Consider the following 23773-nt stretch of genomic DNA (forward strand, 5'->3'; position numbering starts at 1 on the left):
CACACTTGCGAGGCTCATTTTAATCAAAATTTTCTATAGAATCTATTCAAATTTATAATACTCAACTGCCTAAGACGCTTCTTCAGTGGTTTGCAAATTTAGGAAAATGATTTGACTTGTCTTTTTATGATTTTCATGAGCTGTCCTGAATTTGAATCAAAGTGTCCGGAATATGGGGAACAAGTAAGGAAGCGTCCGGAATAAAAATCATGAAAAGTCCACACATTTCTACTTATTTAAAAATATTCATACATTGGAAACAAAATGTTCACCCACCATTTGAAAGTTAAATATTTTGAAGGCTCGATAGCGCCGAGGAATCATACAGATTGATTTATTTGATATGCTTCCTGATGGGTTATATAAATTTGAATCAAAACGGTAATTCAATCTATGGAATCCGAATCTTCGCCCACCGTTCGGGAGCTAAGTGTTTTAGAAGCCTGATAACGCACAGGTATCTTACATTATGTTTCAATTTATATGCTTTTCAATCGGTTATATTGCACTGAGCCCTTAAGTGTCCGTAATATGAATCAAAAAGGTAGTTGTAACCGCATAACAGTCACATTGAGATTATACATGAGCCTCGTTATGTAGTACCGTCGTTGGGGGTGACAATGGGTCAAAAAGGGATATGTGCGATTTATTTTTTGAATAACTATCGCAATTTAACTCCAATAAACTTCAAATTTGGTGTGTATGTACTTTGATGGTACATTAACAACTGTTCAAAAAATTAAAGACAAATATTTATTCACAGCGGCACCACAAGTGAATGAAAAATGACCCAATCTCACCCCATAGAGGGGGTGACATTGGGTCACTGTAATTGAAATAACTTGTTTTTGAGAATATGATTTTAAAACCTTTCACAACTGAAAAATATTGACAAAAAACGATGCAAACAAGACAAAAAGATATCTAAGATGTTTCACAAGTATGATAAACCCACCTAAAAGAAAGATTATACTGAAAATTGAAGAGCTATGAGAAAAAATATGTAAACCCAACATTTATCGTCAAGTTTACATAAATTTTCTTGGTTTTTTCCCTCAAATTGTCTTCAAAGTCTCATCCCCATTGCTATAAAGCCCATTCAGTTTCCCCAAAGGTGTACTGAAACAGTGATTATTTTAAACCTTCGAAAATAGTTAAATTTCGGTGCGACATTCCACGATCAATAAATTTCAGGCAGAAGTTGACGTCATAATCCCAGTATTTCAGCGATCCAACTCATTTGTACTTCCATGAGATGTTTCTATAATATGAAAACACTGATAAATAATCAAATTTAGAAAAAAAAAACACCCTTTTGATAAAAATTTACGATGTTGCTGCGCACGAAACACAGTTGCTGGTTTGAGAAGTTGCCAAAATGCGTTGTATTGTTATTCAATGCACGGAATACTCAAGTAGACTTGTTTGATGTTTCAGAGTTGCTGTATTTAGAATCTTAATGAAAAAAGAGAACACCCGGCACCGTAAAATGTCAAAAAAGTGGACTTGGAATTTCATTTACTATCGTTCTTGCTTGACCCAATCTCACCCCCATTTTCAATGTTTTAGACATGGTACCGAAAAAAATGATGTTTTTGTGGAAAAATCAAACAGATTCCGGAAAATACATATGATGTGTAATGAAAAGACTTTCAACATTCTACTAATACAACGATAGAGGCTAGAGTACATGCGTGATACTTTGTACAGGAGAAATTTAATGTTGTAAATTTTATCTAGTTTCAACATGCAAGTTTATTGATGTAATAAACAAAAACTACTATTTCTAAAATTCTATATTGTTATGAATTATGTGCAATAATATGTTCCCTAACATATAAATTATTAATTTTAGTAATATCAGCGTTATTAGCTGAAACATTTCACAAAACATATTTTTCCGTTTTGACCCAATCTCACCCCCTAGACCCATTGTCACCCCCATCGACGGTAGCAAAGAAATTTCTAGCAGAATCGTTTTCTGACTATTCACCCAGTATACGATATGAGCTGTACAAAATTTCAGCCTCAAATAAGCACTTTTGAGTTCCTGGTATTTTTTAGAAATTTTAGTTTCTTCCAAAACTGCCATAAAATGCACACTTGCACAGCAAAAAAATCTTAAATTTACATGGCACGTAAACTTTTATGATAATCATGTAAAATGAGTAATAACGGAATGTTCAACGATAAATAATGTAGACTGCCTTATTGCATTCAGAAATGCTAGCAATCTTGAGTGAAACTGAAACATTTCATGATCTTACATCCAACATTCGCCAATATTGCATGCTTTCTTGCATCTTGAAAGTGAAACTGAAAACAAGATCGCTCGGTTTACATGATTTCACGCTGAATATTCTGCCAAAAATAATGCACATGAATGGATCGACGGCCTGTCATTCCATGTGCATTATTTATGATTGAATTTTCAGTGGGACTTCTATGATCATGTTAAACGAGTTATAACTGAATGTTCAGCGATAAATAATGTAAACTGTCTCATTGCATTCGAAAATGCTTGCAATCTTGAGTGAAACTGAAACATTTCATGATCTTACATCCAACATTCGCCAATATTGCATGCTTTCTTGCATCTTGAAAGTGAAACTGAAAACAAGATCGCTCGGTTTACATGATTTCACGCTGAATATTCTGCCAAAAATAATGCACATTAATGGATCGACGGCCTGTCATTCCATGTGCATTATTTATGATTGAATTTTCAGTGGGACTTCTATGATCATGTTAAACGAGTTATAACTGAATGTTCAGCGATAAATAATGTAAACTGTCTCATTGCATTCGAAAATGCTTGCAATCTTGAGTGAAACTGAAACATTTCATGATCTTACATCCAACATTCGCCAATATTGCATGCTTTCTTGCATCTTGAAAGTAAAATTGCAAACAAGATCGCTCAGTTTACATGATTCCACGCTGAATATTCTGCCAAAAATAATGCACATGGATGGATCGACGGCTTGTCATTCCATGTGCATTATTTATAATTGAATTTTCAGCGGGAAAATCATTTAAACCGAGCCGTTTTGCAAGCAACATTCTTTGAGGGAAGACGTTTCGCGTTCAATATTAAGGAATTTGGTAACAATATTGGATATAATAGATGTGTTTATAGGTTTTATCATTGAATAATACATGAGAGATGGCTTTGCATGATTGAAACTAAAATAACGTTACGTGTAAATCTAAGATTTTTTTGGTGTGATGTGTTCCATTCACTCAATGCCTACTTTTGTCGAATGTTACAAATATGCAGTTATGGGTAGTATAGCAGTATCAACAGTCTCATTTTTTTTGTTTGAAATTATGCCCACGATTTTCTTCCTAGTTACTCCTCTGTGCGCTGTGATGCTGTGCTTAGATTTGCTGGTTGGACGGTCGTGTGATAAAGTTGTTTGCACTTTGCTGTAAATTTACCCATACCAGTGTTCAACTAGTTCCGATTGGTCGTTTTCTCTGCAATACTTCCCTACTGGATCGAAATCTGCTACGTAGTGTTATATTTTATAAGCACTGCAACAGTTATAAGAAAAGGGTTTTCACTTCCAATTGAATAATTTCCACTAGATGAATTTCGTCCACAAGAGTCGGAAATTTTGTATTACGAAAAGATTCTTGACCGAACCGGGATTAAAACCCAACCACTCTCCCTATAATCTATGAAACCTTACACGTTACCTCGGAGCTAACAAAGACCCCCTCCATCAACACTCAAATCCGGCTCAGTAACATTGTCTGTATTTTGCACTCGTAGTCTTCCCCCGCACAGAAGCTTATTGGGTTATCTACAGAATGTTTACGAATGGTCCACTGACTCTATAAGATAGAGGATCCTGGTCTGGCTGATGATGGGTGGCAATGGGAAAAGTTGAAACACGGACAGATTGTGATGCGGAAGATTGTGTGCCAGTGCCAGGCACAAACGACGTGTCTTAATGAATTTTTGATGAGATTATGCTCTTTTGGGAAACTGAGCTGACTGATATAGGGGTACGAACTATACGAGGTGATTGATTGAACACCAACTATGCTGCATAAATTGCTAGGGCATGCACTACATGGTATGAATTGAAACGTATTTATCTTATGAATACAAAAATCCTTCATGCGGATTTAAATTTAATTTTGCATAGAATTAATGTGGTAAAATGTCTATATCTGCATTCTATTTGACGTCATTGAAAAGCATAACATAGCATAGACTCATATCAATGGTCGGTACTCCATGATTGATCGGAATTGGTAGAATTGCGTTTTATCACTAAAACAACACACTTGGTTACTAATGGTTCATGGCGAGATCTTTAATTAAGCGAGAGTTCTACTAAACAGTAGCATAACAATGGAAAAGGAACATAATATTCAATTAAATTTCTATTTAGATTGTAGCTGGAAATTTGGATATCTCACCATGCCTAAGCTTTTGGTCACAGTCTATCATCGAAAAACCCTGAATGTCATATTTTATCAACTGGAAATGTTCTCACATCACCACAGAGACCCTCATCATAAATCATGTACGGTAAGAAAATCGATGAACGATGAAGGATAAACAATTTTTCATCTCTCATGGCCATTTCCCACATTAAAACGGGAAAATCCCCCACCTCAACCTCAAAATAATAACCTTTAACCGAAGAATGGGAGCAGGGTTTGTGTATATTCATCTTTACGTCGTCGGTTACGTCGATGGAGTGTGATTAAAGGTAGAAAAACAAAAAAACACGGTAACCTCAGACAAGAGAGTTTAGTCCCGAGAGTATCTGGCTCTTTTTTTGCTTGTTGATTTTTCCCTCAAAAAAACCCATATCAGTAGAATAGGATTGATTTCCTCCATTATCACCGTTTGGTTAAATCGGACGGTTCTTGATAAGGGATTGGGTTCGATTGTTTTTCTTTCGCACTTCGGAAGGATTTAAACGGAGATAGATCTTGAATATTTATGAGTTTGTTGCTGTTCTACCTAGATTTTGCATTTATCATTGAAAGTTTATCTGTTTTTTTTTGTATACTTGTCTATGCATCAACAAACCATATTCTTCTTCTTGTTGGCATTACATCCTGGAACAGAGCCTGTTTCTCACCTTAGTATTCAATGAACACTTCCACAGATATTAATTGGGATTGCAAAATGGTGAGTCTACAACCAGGAAGGAGCGTCCTGCATAGCTCTGGTCCTCACAAGCCCCTACCTCACGCTTCCACGGGTCTAACGATGACAAAAGCCGCCAGCTAAGGGCTGCGTACATAGCTGGTAGTGCAACCTGGGCACTGTTGTCCTTCTGTCATCAGCTACTTTAGCCCTCTGGAGTGCCAACCGGCATATCAGGATGGATGCCAGTAAAATCCTGATTATGGTATACTGGTCACGGCGCAGAACAACGGACAGGACACGGATTACGGATGACACACTACATTGCGACACAGAGCTGACAGTCGTGTTGTTCTATTCCCCAAGTAAGGATGGGTGATACCAACTTGAAATGGCGAGTAGGCTAATGATGCGATTGCCCCCGTCCCGGTAAAACCTCGGATGACCAAAGCCCGATCTATGCCGATCCGGCTCTGAACACGATTGTATAGCTAACCATGGGATCATGAAAGGCGACTACGTACGGCGGGAAACGATAGCAGCCCAGAGGGGGGATCCTGAAGAATGGAAGAGAGTCTAATTGAAATCGAAGAAGGCGCGGCGAACCCTTTCGCTAAAGTTGGCTTAGTAAGGTCATCACCATCGCAGCTAGGGCATCAGCAGCGCGATCAGCAGGAACAGTAGCAGCAGCAGCTTCGAGAGCAGCAAAGCTACCGAGAGTTGTAGCAGCTAAGAAACTGGTGCATGAATTGCACGAATTCGTCGATAAAAGAAGCAATGTGCACAAAGGTATCAAGACTTTGGTGTTGAAGATACAAGGAACCCTTGGATTAGCTGTCAAGGAATGGGCGGCCGTTGCACAGAAAGTGGAGTCGACTGAGAAGGAGTTGTTGGCGGCCAATATTGCTTTAGAAATAAGGCAAGGGCCGACTCAACAAACTGCGTTGCCAATCACGAAGAAAACCTACGCAGAAAGAGACAAATCCCAGTGGACGGAGAGCGTGCCCATCACGCCGAAGAGGCCAAGAGCATGATGCAAGACCGGGTGATCCCAAGAAACACAAGGACGCTCGTGCCAACGATTCAGGCCCAGCGAACGCAGCATCCACCAAGGATGGTAACAATACCCCATGGGAAATCGTCAAAAACAAAAATCGGAATACGAAAACAAAGAGCAGGTCTGAAAAACAAAAATTCTTCAAGGGCTGGGAGAGAAGCGAGGCGCTTATAGTCAAGGCAAGCGATGACTCGTACGAGAAGGTTTTCCGTGCAATGTGGACAAACCCAGAGCTTGAACAGCTAGATGCAGACGTGCAGAAAGCCAGGCGCACCAGCACCGGAGATATGATCCTGGAGCTAAAAAGAGACCCGATGGCCAGCAGCGTTTCTCACAAAGAGCTCACCGAGAAACCCATGAGTTATACGGTAGAAGTGAGAGCCGTGTGTTCGGAGGCGGTCCTTGAGTGCAAGAACTTGGACTCAATCTGAATGGACGAAGATGTAAGGGTCGTTATGAAAGAGCAGTGCGAGCTAGGGAAAGTGCAGATGCTGATCCGCATGAGGAAGGGGCCATATGGAATGCTAATAGCATCTATCAGGCTTCCAATTAAAGTGGCCGTCAACTCACTAAAAACAAAGATAAAAGTAGGCTAGCCGGTATGTCCACTGAGTGTCTCTCAGAAAACGGAAGCATGCTATAGATGCCACGAGTACGGTCATCTTGCTAGATTCTGCAAGGGACCTGACAGAGGTAATTTATGCAGAAGGTGCGGCGAGGAAGGCCACAAGGCGTAAGCCTGCCGGAAGCCTCCAAAGTGCATGATCTGCGCTATCGGAGAGAATAACAACCACGTTACAGGAAGCCTGCGATGTCCGGCCTTCATAAAGGCGACTGCTACCAAACCACAGTGGAGGTAATGCAAATTAACCTCGACCACTGTGACACAGCACGACACTTGCTGAGGCAATTTGTGTCAGTACAAGAGGCATGTCACATGTACATTTGGGGCAAGTACAAGAGCGATGTAGCTATAATGTCGGAGCCATACCGTGTCCCGGCCAGCGATGGGTACTGGATAGCAGACAACGCGAAATCAGTGGCGATATGGACGGTGGGAAGATATCCTTTCCAAGAAGTAGTACATCGTACAGATGAAGGCTTTCTTATAGCCAAAATTAACGGAGTCTTCTTCTTCGCACCCCCACGATGGTCTATTGACCAGTTCAACTAGATGCTCGACAAGCTGACTGAAGATCTCACACCGCAGACCACTCGTCATAGCCGGCGATTTCAACGCGTGGACCATAAAATGGGGCAGTCGCTTCACCAACTCAAGAGGGAGCAGTCTACTGGAGGCCTTTTTTTCTTTCTTAGCAATAGGGGGATAATCTGCTCAACAGACTCCGGACCTAGGTCCGGTAGTGTGGGGTTGGGGACCATTTACTACATGCAAGCAGTAAACAGGACTACACTGCACATAACTGCAAAACAGTCACATTCGACATTTTTGACAAATTGGAGTTAATACCATGGAGAGTCATCAAATGATAAATACTTTCGATCAACTTAATGAAATCTGTGAGATTGTTCTAGAAAATTCGAAAAAAATACCAAGTTGATTTGTCACATTGGCAATTGTAACGCATAACAGTACATTGAGATTATACAAGAGCCTCATAATGTAGTTGCAACGAAATTTGTATCAGAATTATTTTCTGACTATTCACCCAATATGCGATATGAGTTGTACACAATTTCAGCCTCAAATAAGCTCTTTTGAGTTCTTAATGATTTTTTGAAATTTTAGTTTTCTCCCATACTGCAGTAAAATGCAAACTTGGTATCCCATTTACTCAATGCCTACTTTTGTCGAATGTTACAAATATGCAGTTATGGGCAGTACACCCCCGACCCACTAAACCATTCCCATTGCCGCCAAACCCTTCGTCTCTCCGGGACCACCAAGAAGGCATTGCTTCGGAGAGGGGCTATTGCACATCGCAACCTCCAGGTTAGCTGCGTAGCCATGCAGCAACGAACATCGATGACACGCTTAGGGGGGTCCACCAAGGTAGCATGCTGGTGCTTTGCCAGCTTCCCAGGTGGTCCTCATCTCTCATTGTCCGCTGAAGGTGGGCATGGTCGACCACAACGCCCGCGCCCAACTGCCCCGCAGGTATCAAGAACTGATACTGCGGGCTTCGCAATTTGACCTACTGAAGGCTCAGGCCCTATCAGCTAGCACCAGCTGGGATTGCTGACGAAGGGGCCTCCATCTGCCCCGAACAACCAGAGGCTCGTATCCAACCCAGTAGGCCGGCGCCACGACAGCAGCGCTTCCAGGATGTTCTCCACGCGGTCACTTAATCGCTGTAAGGGTCGATTTCGACCGTAGGGCACCGGTATGACCTACGTAGCCGACTGCAAACCCTTGGACCACCTGTTGTTTAGCGTTGTTTAGCCACTCCTCGAGTCCACTCGCCACCTCCTTTGTAGTTCCGAGACGATGTGGGTGATAGCCGATGAAACGGCATTCCAGCCAAACTCGTCTTCACACATCCTCTGAACCAAATTGTCCGGAGTCGTGTCCCGACCGCATGTGACAAACATGCGGTCACGCATTGTGCGGAAACGCGGGCACACGAACAAAACGTGTTCCGCCGTTTCCTCTAAACCTGCACAAACTGGACATTCGGAAGAACCCGCATGACCGTAACGGTGTAGATACTGTCTAAACTCTAAAGCAACCATGGTCCGAAAGGACCTGTGTCAGGTGGAATGTTAGTTCCCCATGGCGCCTATTGACCCAGATATCCAACCTCGGAATCAACCTGTGAGTCCACAATCCCTTGGTGGAACTGTCCCACGCACGCTGCCATTTGACCATAGAGGTCAGTCTGGCAGTCCTGCGTATGCCTCTTGTGCCGCGCCTTTCGAAGCACTCTATGTCTTCCATGATAAGGATACCAATAGGCACCATACCGATGATGACGCAGAGTGCATCGTGTGACACGGTACGGTACGCGCTCGCAACCTTCAGGCACATTAGCCTATAAGTACTCTCTAGCTTGCTACGGTAGCTATCGATACTTAAAGCCATGCCCCAAGCCGAGCCACCATACCTCAGTATGGACGAGGCGACTTACGCTTACTGGCGTACACCGCAGAGCTATTGGACATCATCCGGGACAGTGACACAATAGCTGTGGAGGCTCTCTTGCAGGCATAATCAACGTGGCTACCGAAGGTGAGCTTATCGTCGATCATCACCCCCAAGTGTTTGACGGAGCGCTTCGAAGTGATCGTGCAGTCGCCTACACTGATCACCGCTTGCTGCACCGACGTCGGGTATCCCCAGACGCAGTAGCGCATCAGCAATATCCGCCCAACTGGCACTATTAAATGCGTTCCTTATATCCAGAGTCACTACTGCGCAGTAGCGAATACCCCTCTTCTTACGCTGGAGTGCTATCTCAGCGGTTTTCTTAACCGTCAAAATAGCGTCTACGGTGGACCTCCCTTTCCGGAAGCCGAACTGGTTGCTTGAGAGACTATTTACATCCTCGGTGTACATCAACAGTCTGTTGAGGATGATCTTCTCGAGCACATTCCCCGCCGTGTCGATCAAGCATATTGGTCTATACGCCGACGGGTTACCGGGTGGTTTTCCCGCCTTTGGCGTTAGTACCAGGCTCTGCCTCTTCCACACATCTGGAAATACTCCCTCGTCCAGGCATATTTGCATAGCAAATCTGAACATCCCGGGAGCCTCCAAGGTTGCAACTTTGAGGGCCAGGTTTGGAACTCCGTCCGGATCTGGTGCCTTACCTATTCTGAGGGATTTTGCAATCCCTGCAAGTTCCTCATCGCCAGCCCCAATCCCCGGCTGTCCTACGAAAGGAGGCCAAGGGCTAAGGTTATGGCGCGGAAAGAGCCCCTCGATGATCCCCTCCAACATATCTGGAGATTGCTCTGTAGGAGCCATTGCACCTCTTGTCTTCGCAGGCATTCTCTACCCTCCAGTTTGAACTACTCGTTAGGCCAGGACTACAAAAAGTAACGTCGATAATCGACTCCGCTACGTTTCGGCTAAAGCTACTTTTGGTACCAACATTGGCCAGATCGACATCTAGCACGGCCAGTGCCTCTAGCAGGATTTGTCCTCGCTGGTTCGTGATACGACTTCCCCATACCACGGCTCAGGCATTGAAGTCACCCGCTATTACTACTGGCCTTCGCCCTGTCAGCACGGTCGTCATACAGTCCAGCATCTGCGTGTCTGCGGTCTACCAACTCGGAGGCGCATAGCAGCTACAGAAGGGGACCCCGTTTACCTTGGCGATCACGAAGCCCTCGTAGGTAGTAGACACTAACTCCTGGACGGGGTATTTACCCGTCGTCCATATCGCCGCCATTTTTCCGGATTCATCCACGACCCAGTTGCCGTTGCCGGCGGGTACTCAGTATGGATCCGATATGATGGCGATATCCGTCCCCCACTCAACAACTGCCTGATACAGCAGTTGCTGAGCTGCGTCACAATGGTTCAGGTTCAGCTGCGTTACCTGCACTGTGACTTTTCGTTTATGGCTCTTTTGAAGGTCGGGCACCTTGAGCCTCCCGTTGGATGCTTGTTGTTCACGGACTTCCCGGAACAAATCAAGCACATGGGAGGGTTCTTGCAGCCTAGTGCCTTATGACCTTCCTCACCACATCGCCTACACAACTTGGTCCTATCAGGGCCTTTACAGCCCCAGGACTTGTGTCCTGGTTCCCTACACCTAAAGCAAATAATCGGTTGCTCGTGTATGGTCAGTGAGCATACTGACCAACCAAGCTTACCTACCTTAGCGGACTTATTTGCGTCCGCCACAGGTAGCTGTACTAAGGCCACCTGAGTTCCTGCCGGACCTTTCCGTAGCCGAACGGCAGCGGTAGGCACCTGTACCTCGCACTGTTGCCGCAGTGCCGTGACGAGCTATTCTGCGTCAGTGATCTCGTCAACATTTATCACCTTCAGAGTCACTGCCTGCGTTAATGCCTTTACCACGACACCCTCGCCAAGGACCTCTTCCGGCAAACTTTTGTAGGCGGCGCCCTTGCGTTCCTTGTCGCGCTTAAGCTCGAGGATCATTTCACCTGTATGAGTGCGTCTGACACTGCGTACATCAGCTCCTAGATCTGCGAGCTTCGCGTCACTGCGCATCGCCTTCAAGACTTCCGAGTACTTGGGCTCTTCCGTCTTGATGATGATCGCATCACCCTTTTCGCGCTTGACACCTACCCTCCTACCTTTCTTAGGCCTGGCATCCCTACGCTCCTGCACTTAGTGCTTCTTGGCCTGACCCTCTGGAACGCTATGTATGACGGAGTGTTGAAGCTGAGCTTCCCCCGGGGTATGAAGATCGTCGGCTTCGCGGATGACGTGGTGATCGTAGTCATCGGCGAATCACTAGTGGAAGTAGAGATACTTGCTACTGAAGTAGTAGACGCCTTGGAAGAATGGATGCGGGGGACAAATCTTGTGTTAGCCCATCACAAAACCGAATTTGTGATGATAAGCAACCGAAAGGCAGTGCAGCATGCGAGAATCTCGGTTGTACAGTATACCATCAACTAAAGGCGGGAAGTAAGACACCAGTGAAGGTGATATCAGCTCTATCCCGGATCATGCCCAACAAGTCAGCGATCAGCAGCAACAAGAAGCGAATACTGGCGAGCGTGTCGACGTCGATGCTCAGATACGCTGGGTGACCGCACTGCAGATGAAGAGGAACCACTCCTGGCTGAGCAGTACGTTCAGACTGATGGTCATGCGTGTGTTGAGTGCGTATCGTACGATATCATTGGTGCAGTCTGTGTGATTGCAGGATTGATCCCTATAAGCCTTCAACTCGAAGAGCTTGCTACAGGGACCGAGGCGCGCGGGGAATTTGGAAAAGAGCCTGAGATGAAACCATGAGGAGATGATAACAGCAGTGGGATAGCGCTGAGAATGGTAGATGGACCCACCGACTTATTCCGTGCCTGTCGATGTGGGTAATCAGAAAACACGGAGAATAGAATTTCCATTTGACGCTGTTTTTGTCTGGTCATGGCTGCTTCAATAAATACTTGAATAGGTTTGGACACGCAAGAACGCCGTTATGCATCGGGTGCGGCGATGTTGACGAAATCCCCGAGCACGTGGCCTTCGAATATCCGCGCTTCGAGCATGTGCGAGCCGAGATGGCATCCGTAGTTGGCAATGACGTTAATGTGCACAATATCGTCCAACGAATGTGTGCTGACGAAAAAAAATGGGACATGGTAAACAGGCCAATCGTTCATCTGATGTCTCTTTTACAACGAAGATGGCGAGATGAGCAGCGGCACTCAACACAGCTGACAGCACAGAGCTCTGAGTCGTTGGGACAGCCGGAATCGTCGGACCGACCTCGGCACTTGACAAGTCAGCCTGTTGAAGACCTCCGCCGGGGACTAGACCAAGTAGAGTGGGCGTAGCGTAGTATCGGTAATAAGTTGTCGAGGCGCCTTGCAAACCGGAAGTCTTCCTCCAACCGGATTTGCAGGACTAACCGACTAACATCGCATCGGAGTAGCCTATGTCCATCCGGCGGAGACTAGCTGAGTAGATCGCGAAACAGCACCGGCAAATAGTCGTCGGGCGCCTGTGAAACGGAAGTTTCCCTCCACCGGAATCGCAGGACCGACCTCGGCATCAGCCCGGAAGGCATCGGTTCGGGAGATCTTCCACCATCCGGGACTATTCTGAGTAGTTGATTGCGAGTCACCGGCTTAAGTCTTCGAGGCACCAGTGAACCGGAAGCCATCCTCCAACCAGAATTGCTGGACCAACTTCGGCACTCCACCAGCCAATACCGAAGCATGAAGAAGCGCATAGCCGGAGTAGGCTGGCTCCACCTTCGGGGACTAAGCCGAGTAGCATCGATTGTCATAAACCAGTTTTGGATCGTCGGGCGCCTGTAAACCGGAAGTCATCCTCCAACCGGAATCGCTGGACGGACCTCGGCATCCAACAGGTCAACCAGGAGAGCTCGAACAGCAACAGCGAAAAACGAGTCGTTGTAGAGCAACGAAGTGCACATAAGCAGGGCTGGGAATGTTAATAGTAGTGGGCTTGAATTTCGAGAAACTCAAGTGGCTCTTCCCAGTACAGTAGTTCAAAAATGTGAATCTCATCAAGTAGCCTAAGTAGGGTACATAAATTTTCTAAATCAGTAGTGTCATTGGAGGCTTTAAATGCGGGAAATGCAACGGAAAATAGAACATTTAACTTTGGGTTGCTAAGTGTTTTGCTTTTTTCAAGGCTTATTGCCTACAGCAGCGATGGACTTCAGTTTCACTGGCTTCGTTGACTGTGATTTGCTTTGCTGAGCTACTGTAGAGTTAATTTCAAGATTTTTCCCAACCCTGCACATGAGCCTCTAGTTGAAGTTCAACAGGGCTCTGACGCAAGGCCAGCGTCGTCGGTCGCACAGAAAACTGTCCAAAGCCCGGCGAGATCTTAAACCGCCAATTGGGCAAAACGAGTAGTCGCAGAGACACCGTGTAAATGTCGTAGTGAGCTGCGTTTTTGACGACATAAAGCTCCAACAGCGAATTAGCAGAACAGCTAGAGGCTGATATTGACGAAGTGCATGAGCACAGGCCTCCCCCGATGTAGTTGCCTGATGTAGTCCCACACCGTGCCAACACAAAACAGGCCAGGCTTTTGAAGATTTTTTGTACCCTACTAGGATAAAAAAATTATTAACTGAGTGCTTTCTTTGCCAAAGTTGCCATTTTCACTTTGGTATACCGTGTGGCAAGTACGATTATTATACTCTATGCCCAGGGTAGTCAAGGAAATTTCCATTACGAAAAGATCCTGGACCGACCGGGAATCAAACCTCAATACTTTCAGCATGGCTTTGCTTTGTAGCCGCAGACTTTAACCACTCGGCTAAGGAAGGCCCTCGAGCTGTCATTATGTTAATTGAAACATTGTGAAGAGATGAAGATAAAAAAGGTCGTTACTTGCATATAAGCTCTAATGAAACTTTGTTATCCAATGTTTGAAAAGTACAACGCGAGTTCACCAGAAGAACCTAAATAGATTTACTGGAATGTTTATAAACTCGTTGCCTAACTTTCTCATTTCTGCAGCTTCAAAATAGAGCAACACATCAAAATAGAATTGCCATTCACCAATTCCACTAACAGGATTCGATTGAACGCAAAACTGGGCCAACATAATATAGACGACAGGCACTACAGAGAGAGGCGGCGAGATGTTGACGACAATAATGCTCCTCACCCGGAACCGGGGCAAACATATCCTCAATCCACCCACATAAACAGACAGGGCTCGATTGGAGTTGGGAAATTCGCTGGCGGATGGTTTGGCTGCTGTTTTGGGGGATAAACCATTCAATTTTCGAAATATATACTAACAAAGGACAGGATGGGACTGCTACTACTGGTGGAATGTATCTACAGGGAAGACAAACTTTGCGCAACAATGTTTCGGCTTGCAACAGCGCGAAAGCTGGAACGTGTACATTACCGTGCAATAATTTTGGGTCACCCCGAGACTTAAGAGTTTTGTCCATAACTCTGTGAATACACGTCTAACTAAAATCACTCCATGACTCATTCGAAAAGCAAAGAAATGATCTAACTTCGTAGGTATTTTCACAAAACCATGTTTTGAACTTTGATCACTAAGCATTTACTTGAAGCTGTGACATTTTTCACGAGCCACACTGAAAAACCATGGCAAATTTTCTCAGCATTAGATCGAATAAAATTTTAAATTAGTACGGCATAAAAACTCTCATAATCGTTAATGAGCAATTCAATAGATGCTTCAATTAGACGCATATTCACAGATATAGGCACTGAACACTATGTTTCTAGGGGGTACCTCAAACTTTTGTACGAGAGTGCAAGGTCTCCGAAATGGGACGGAAGCGAGTATAAAATTGAATTTGCTCAAATTATAAAGCATCACTTCCGCCCTGCCGAAGCCTCAGGCTCAGCCAGGCAGCCAGACGCATTTTTCGTTTTCAAAGCGGGGGATGATGTATTCGTTGGAATGTCAAGCCAACTTTGCGCTCCGACGTGTAGGCGGATTTTAGTAACGGTCCAATTGAAGCAAGTCAAACAAGTTTGTTTTCTGATAAGATTAGAGGAGATTCTCCTGAGAGTTTGAGTAGGATGCCTATTTATAAATTGGTGTTTGATTTTATTATATTTGTCGACGAGTATCTGCTTCAGTTCAGTTAACTTGACAGAGTTATAGCTGATGAATGTGTTTAATGGTAGATATTTGCAAATTATCATCCTATTGGGCAAATAGGCAAATATAGTGATCAGTAGGATGATTTATTTGTTTTTTTATTTATAGTTTTTTACGTCTCAGGTAAAAACAAGTATAATCCAAATATTGTGAATTCTTTGAAAAGTAGGCTATTTAAGTGAAGCTGTTTTAGAGCATGTCCCCTTAAAATGTAGAATATTAAACCTTGACATGGTAGCTCATAAAATGTGCTTCTCCTGAGAATGTAGTTAATTAACAGTGAATCAAAAAGCGACTACCCTGAAAGGATAGCTAAAAATAACAATTTCCCTGATAGGGTAATAAGTAAAAAAAATAACAAGTCCCCTGAGATGGTAGAGTAGCAGATAAAGTGAGTTCAAGTAGCTAACTAGAAAGAAGCCCCCTGATCTATTTGAGATTATCATATAAGAAAAAAGGATTCATTTGAGAGGGTGATTACTCAAAGAACCAAGTCCTTTGAGAGGGTAATTAATGAAAACAGCTAGGTTAACTAATAGAAAACGCGAATCTCCTGAGAGGGTGCCTAATAAAGTCCTCTGCGAGTCACCTGAAAGGGTAGGTAATAAAAACGAGTCCCATGAGGGAGTAGTCTGCATAAAGATAGTCCCCTGAGAAGGTAGCTAATGGAACGTGAGTCCCCTGAGAGGGTAACTAAGAAAAACAGCGACGCTTACTAATAACAACAGCTAATCCCCTGAGTGTGTGGGTAATAAAAAAACAGTGAGTCCCATGAGAAGGTACCGTAAATTCGGGTGAAATTGATCGGAAGGGTGAAATTGAACGGTGATCACACAATTTTATATTTTATTTATAGAGCACAAATATCAATGCAACCTTTGGAAAATGAACGTTGTATGCCTTAATTACTGTCGAATTGCATATTGTGATTTTTTTTATGTTAAAGAATGTTATTTCCATGAAAAATACACAGTTCGAACGAAACGTGTAAATTTCAGAGGCATATAATGCACATAATTGGAGCGTGGTATATCATCGATATTTACATGATGTATCATGTAAACTTCAATTAAATGTCATGTAATCCAGCAGGATTCTGCGTGATTACGTGACATATAACACATATTTACATGATTCTAGGCTTAAATTTACACGATGTCATGTTTACATCACATAAATGAAGTTTACATGACGTGTAATCTTCATTATTTTTAACTGTGTATGTAAAATTCCAGAATCATGTTTGATGTGGTATTGTGAGACATCTACAAAACATCTAAGTTTATACTACACACCAAAAAAATCTTAGATTTACACGTAACGTAATATTAGCCTCAATCATGCAAAGCCATTTCTCATGTATTATTCAATGATAAAACCTATAAACACATCTATTGTATACAACATTGTTACCAAAATCCTTAATATTGAACGCGAAACGTCTTCTCTCGAAGAATGTTGCATGCAAAACGGCTCGATTTACATGATTTTCACGCTGAAAATTCAATCATAAATAATGCACATGGAATGACAAGCCGTCGATCCATCCATATGCATTATTTTTGACAGAATATTCAGCGTAGAATCATGTAAACCGAGAATTCTTGTTTGCAATTTCACTTTCAAGATGCAAGAAAGTATGCAACATAGGCGAATGTTGGATGGAAGATCATGAAATGTTTCAGTTTCACTCAAGTTTGCAAGCATTATCGAATGCAATGAGACAGTTTACATTGATTATCGTTGAATGTTCAGTTGCAACTCGTTTTACATGATTATCATAAAAAATTACGTGCCATGTAAATTTGAGAATTTTTTGCTGTGTAACAGTAAGCAAGTCCCCTGAGAGGATAGTTAATCAAAATAGCACGGGTAATCACAAAATAAGATCGACGATGACGAACCAAAAGTGAGGCCCGGAAAGGGTGGCTAACGAAAAGCGAGTTACATGAGAGGACAATAATGCCCGGATAGAGTAGCTGAACAAAACCAAGTGAAATGATAAACAATAGAGTAGACATACAACAAATAAAGTGTATTGAGCCATTTTAAAAATTCAAATAAAGTTTATCTAACGCTATAACAAAGGTGGACAATCGAACGGAGAAAGAATTTGTAAAACTGTTTGGTTCATTTGAAAATGCTAATAATTTTAATTTTCACTCACTTTGATATTCTTAGCATAGGTAACTTTTCGAAGTAACATTGTGTCAACAAAGGTAAACAATGAAGAAGTATAAGATCATGTAAAAAGTACCGTTTTGATTCATATTACGAACAGCTTCAAACTCCGGTCACTCTACTTTGTATGGGAAACATTTCAAACGAAATGTTTCAATTTTTGCCCCCCAAAAGCTGTCATTTTCGAGGCTCGTTTTAATGAGTAATTTTCATAATTGTCTTTAAAAATTTGTAATGCCAAACGGCCTAAGATCTCTCTTTAGTGGTTTGACAAATCCAATTGAAGATTTGACTTTTCTATCTATGTTTTCCAGAGGCTGTCCGGAATTTGAATCTAAGTGTCCGGAATATGAGGCAAAAGTATTGAAACGTCCGGAATAAGAATCATGAAAATTCCACACATTTTTATTCATTAAAAATTATTCATGTTACGGAATCAAAATCTTCACTCGACATTCGAAAGTTAAGGGTTTTGAAGGCTCGATAATGTGGAGGAATCATGCAAAATGGTTTATTTTATATGCTCTCTGATAAGTTACACTTCACTGAGGCCTTAAGTGTCCGTAATATGAGTCAAAACGGTATTAAGTCATTTGAAAATTGAAATATTTTTTTCATAATCTAAGCAGAGTTGCTTGCTGTCACTAACAAGGCTTAAAATTTGTTGATTTCGACTGGCCGACTGCAATACAACTCAGATCGTTCTGTATACCATCAACATCATGCTGATTATTCCATCACTACACACCAAAAAAATCACAGATTTACACGTAACGTAATATTAGCCTCAATCATGCAAAGCCATTTCTCATGTATTAATCAATGATAAAACCTATAAACACATCTATTGTATACAACATTGTTACCAAAATCCTTAATATTGAACGCGAAACGTCTTCTCTCGAAGAATGTTGCATGCAAAACGGCACGGTTTACATGATTTTCACGCTGAAAATTCAATCATAAATAATGCACATGGAATGACAAGCCGTCGATCCATCCATGTGCATTATTTTTGACAGAATATTCAGTTTAGAATCATGTAAACCGAGAATTCTTGTTTGCAATTTCACTTTCAAGATGCAAGATAGCATACAACATTGGCGAATGTTGGATGGAAGATCATGAAATGTTTCAGTTTCACTCAAGTTTGCAAGCATTATCGAATGCAATGAGACAGTTTACATTAATTATCGTTGCATGTTCAATTGCAACTCGTTTTACATGATTATCATAAAAAATTACGTGTCATGTAAATTTGAGAATTTTTTGCTGTGTACCTCTGGTGAAAATTTCATACAAATCGGAGAACCTCCGGCCCAAGCCTGTCCGATAATTTAAAAAAATGCCCTGTTGGCCAATTTTGTGGAAAATGACTATATAAGCCTTCTCTTTGAAAACCTATATTTCAATCGAAGCATAGGAAAAACAAAGATTTTTTATTAAAGCAATTGCAAATTTTCTAAAACATCTGAAAAAAAATATGGGATTGGTTTTAATGAAGTATAAGTTGGAATGGATGATATTTTTCATTTTCTTGGTTTTCATGTGTATCTGAGAATTCACTAGCAAAAATGCTTCGTTCGTCTTTTGGTATAAATGAATGATACTTTTTTGTTCCAGGAATTGGAACAAGGTTAGAAAATCTTTCCTGAAGAAATTTTTCAGCCTCTGAATAGTCATTTTCAGTTGCATAGATAAATTTCCAATCTTTTTCAAATTGGTTTCACCTTTTGCGACACAGCCCAGTCGAAAAATTGTTTGGCGTTATTAATTTCTGCTGACTTTCTAATACTAGCATCTCTAGCCATTCGCTTAATGTCAAATTTCAAAAATGTATGCAACCATGGCAATGATTTTAAAATTAAAGCAGAATGGCACTTTTTCCCAACCTCACATGGAAAAGGTCCTTGTGATGGTATCGGTGGCAACATTAAGCGATGTTTTAGAAAATTAGCAATTGCTTTGATAAAAAATCTTTGTTTTTCCGATGCTTCGATAGAAATATGGATTTTCAAAGAAAAGGCTTATATGGTCTTTTGCCACAAAATTGACCATAACTCAAAAACGAAAAAAAAAGTACATTTCAAAAATTTCAGCAATTAAAGCTAAAATACCTTCTCAAAAATATATTTTTGAAAGTTTTCCACTAATTGGAGCATAGTTTTTTTTCTGGTTTTTCTTTAAGAATTTTCTCAACGGTGGAAAATTTTGTGGAAAACTGTTTCCAGTTAATATTTTTTTGAAAAAAAGTACATTTCAAAAATTCCAGCGACTGAAGCTTATGAAATTATCCTCTCAAAAATATTTTTTTGAAAATTTTCCACGAGTTGGAGCATAGTTTTTCCGGCTTTTCTTTACGAATTTTCTCAACGGTGGAAAATTTTGTGGAAAACTGTTTCCAGTTAATATTTTTTTTATTCCTGAGAAAATTTTCTTTCATTTTCATAAAAAAAAACTTTGTTTCTATGATGCTTCGTTCTTGAGTAATGATTTTTCAAAGTAAGTAGAGTCAGGGGAAAACAAAAAATTTCCAACTGAGTTCTCCGGAAAAATAGACGACTCTGAATTTTTCTCAATTTTTTTATTCATATATTGATGAGCCCTGCCTGTGGAAAACGGTCCAAACCCGTACGGAAATGAACAAAAATCCCCAGCAGTGAAGAGACACCGCCCTCTAGATCATAATCACTGCAGAATGAGTGATCATGTGGTAATTATCCAAGCTATTAAGGCCGCACAGGACGTCATCATAATCACCCTATCCATTTCAAGAAGCAAATCCCAAGAACCACTCCATATATCGATGCGAAAAAGTATCACTATGATTCTATATATGTAGTGCACAACCCGATAAATTTTCAGCTTCATCGGTTCACTAAAACTCGAGATTTGCTTCCACAAAGTTTTGATGATTATTGTTAGAGTGAGACGAAAGATAGGGAAAATAACACGGTCTCTCGTGTCCCCTTAATGTTTTTCGGTGATTAGCAAATAGTTGCCATTCATCCACAACACTGTCAAAAATATTGTACTAAGTTGCCGTTTTATTAGCTTAATTTAAGACTCAACTTAACATCCATATTCTATCACCATCAGTGCACTACACAGCAAAAAAATCTGAAATTTACATGGCACGTAATTTTTTATGACAATCATGTAAAAGGAGTTGCAACTGAACATTTAACGATAATCATTGCATTCGAAAATGCTTGCAATCTTGAGTGAAACTGAAAAATTTCATGATCTTACATCCAACATTCGCCAATCTTGCATGCTTTCTTGCATCTTGAAAGTGAAATTGCAAACAAGAAATCTCGGTTTACATCAGTGCTTCCCAAACTTTTTCAAATTTTGCCCCCTTGAAGCCAATATTAATCTGGAATCGCCCCCCTGATATATGATTCAAATATTTTAATAAGGACAAAAAATGTCTTCGACTTGCATATCCAAAGAATCATAATAATAACTAATATGCACATTTAAAAATATTTGCTTAAATATCGGTAACCTGGGCTGTAAATTATAATATCGATTTTAAAAATATCTTGCGTATATTACAGGCTACTAATTTAGTCGGTAAAAGTTTGGTCCAGTTTCAACTTAACAAATGTAATGAATTCATAGGCGTCTTGTGACGTAATTTGAGGCAAAGTCATCCAAATCTGAACCAAATGCAAAGTTTTCCAAGCATTTTATTTTTACATAAATATGTCATATTTGGGTGAACTGCAATGATTCTGTTTTTAATTGTTCGTTTTTGAAAGATCTCACCCCGTGCATTGTGATTTATGTGCTATTTCTAAAATAACTGCAATAACTTTCAGAAATTGTGAGCGTTTATAACGCTTTTCTTTATCCAATCCAAAAACCCTGATATATATATGAAAATCCAGAATGTTTTTCAACTCATTTATCAATTCAATTTATCAAAAAGGTGTTTTTCTAACACCAAGAAAAACTCAATTTTTTCGAACGTTCTGGAGGTAAAATCCAACGCATCTTTGAAATTTCTTCAAATCTATTTATAAATAGAGTTTTTTTGTCTTTGGCATCGCTGGAACACGATTTTTGTAGGCTAAATTTTCAAAAATTTGTGTATAAAATGATTAATTTTGTCTGTGGATTAACGTTCAACACTAATCGTTATCATCATCATCATTAAAATTTCAAAAGCAATTTAACTGCTCAAAACTAAAAAATTTTCGATGAAAATTTGTACACTGTATTTCGGTTGGAAAATAGAAACAGTGAACACATTTTCCTGTAAATTTTCTGATATTGAACGAAAAAACTGCTTTTGAAAATTCCATAATCAATGACGGATCCTGCCCCTTAAAACATCACAAATGGTACTGTAGATTTTTTTTGGTAAAAAGCTGGATGGCAGAAATATTAACTTCCAAACTTAAAGTTCACATACAAAAAAGATCCTTATATATATTGAGCATCTGCATAATCTCGTAAAAATCTCAAATGCTGACCATTCTTAAAACTCTCATGATATTTAAAAAACTCAATGAATAACACAAATATTTTGCGTTTGACAATCATGTAATGTTGTATATAATAATTTTAAAATGATCATAATTAGAGATATAACGATCTAAGGTAAAATAGCCCTGGAAATATTTAAGTTTGGAATTGATTAACCTTCAGATGTGTGTCCTCCAAAGGTTTTGAGTAATTATTTTCAAATGCTACCATGTTAGCTTTTTCGCCCCCTTTCTGGATTTTTCGCCCCCAAATTCTGTTTTACAAATTTTCGCCCCCTTGAGCCTGAAAATCGCCCCCAGGGGGGCGAATTCGCCCATTTTGGGAATCACTGGTTTACATGATTCAACGCTGAATATTCTGTCAAAAATAATGCACATGGATGGATCGACGGCTTGTCATTTGATGTGCATTATTTATGATTGAATTTTCAGCGTGAAAATCATGTAAACCGAGCCGTTTTGCATGCAACATTCTTCGAGAGAAGACGTTTCGCGTTCATATTAAGGATTTTGGTAAATTCAATTAAGGTTTGTAAATTTACAATAGATGTGTTTATAAGTTTTATCATTGAATAATACATGAGAAATGCCTTTGCATGATTGAGGCTAATATTACGTTACGTGTAAATCTAAGATTTTTTTGGTGTGTGTGTTCTAACAAAATTAGGGTGAGAGTTTTAGTACGTTCTTAAAGTACCGTTTTCTATTTAATTTTGGATGGGTTCGTTTCCCCATACTGAAAAAATCATTTACCCATGGGAATGAATGCATTCTAAACTTCAAATCGCTTGTCGAGTAGTTAAACAGTTAAAAGAAAAAAAAAAATGCATGGTTTTGTTTAGGCCCATTTGCTACCATTTGTGACTATGTGGTTCTTCGATTTCGAAAATTCGTGCGAATCGACACGGCCTACGGTTCCAGGGTTCAAATCCTACTGCGTACAATATGATTTCGTTTTATTGTGATACGCCTACCAACAAAACCAACGAAGGCCCCTGATGCACAATCATTATAATGCGTATTCATATTGAAATGGCATTTTCCGCAATTGTTCGTTTTTCTCGTTAACTTAATGCCACAGGGACTTGCATTTTTAAACATGCATGCAATAAACCATCATGCACTGCCGCCATTGTTAATGGCATGTAGAACCATCTAAAAGCCCCCATAAAAGGTCAAAAACAAGCGCACAAACATAGGATCGACCCATTAAAATAAAGGATGCAATCAGATCGGGTTTTCCCAGCAGCCCAACAACAGTGAAATAGGTGACCTATTTGGCGTACGTAAAGTCAGTGCGTTCTGTTTCATTTATGATTTTATTTTTGCTTTCCACTGAGAGCTTCCTCGGTGCTGGAACTGGAAATGGCAGTCAGTAGCTGTTGTTGGTACTGATGATGCCATTTTCTTGCAGACTGCGACGACTGTCGACTGTCGTCTTTCGCGAAGCTCATTTATGTTGATTTAAGATGCTGTCTCCTAATTGCATCTGGTTCGGCTCCAGATCACTGTTCGTTCGAGTTGGGATTGCAGGGATGTGTCTACTGCACGCAATGTGAGCTTTGGGGCTTTTCTTGGACTTGTGGTAATGCATCTGGCTATGAAACGAAGTCATGCTGAATGTGTCGGTGTTTTTTTCTAATTGATTTGTTGATATCCTTTCAAACATTACATTC

The 23773-nt window shown here is 41.0% G+C and overlaps 1 protein-coding gene across 1 annotated transcript in view; it reads left to right on the top strand.

Moving 5' to 3' along the window:
- Positions 1-23773, top strand: part of LOC5567048 — a 133072-nt gene that overhangs the window by 74913 nt on the left and 34386 nt on the right. The gene's annotated exons all lie outside the window — the stretch shown is intronic.

This window comes from Aedes aegypti, chromosome 1 (genome assembly GCF_002204515.2).
Source record: "Aedes aegypti strain LVP_AGWG chromosome 1, AaegL5.0 Primary Assembly, whole genome shotgun sequence".
Lineage (NCBI taxonomy): Eukaryota > Metazoa > Arthropoda > Insecta > Diptera > Culicidae > Aedes > Aedes aegypti.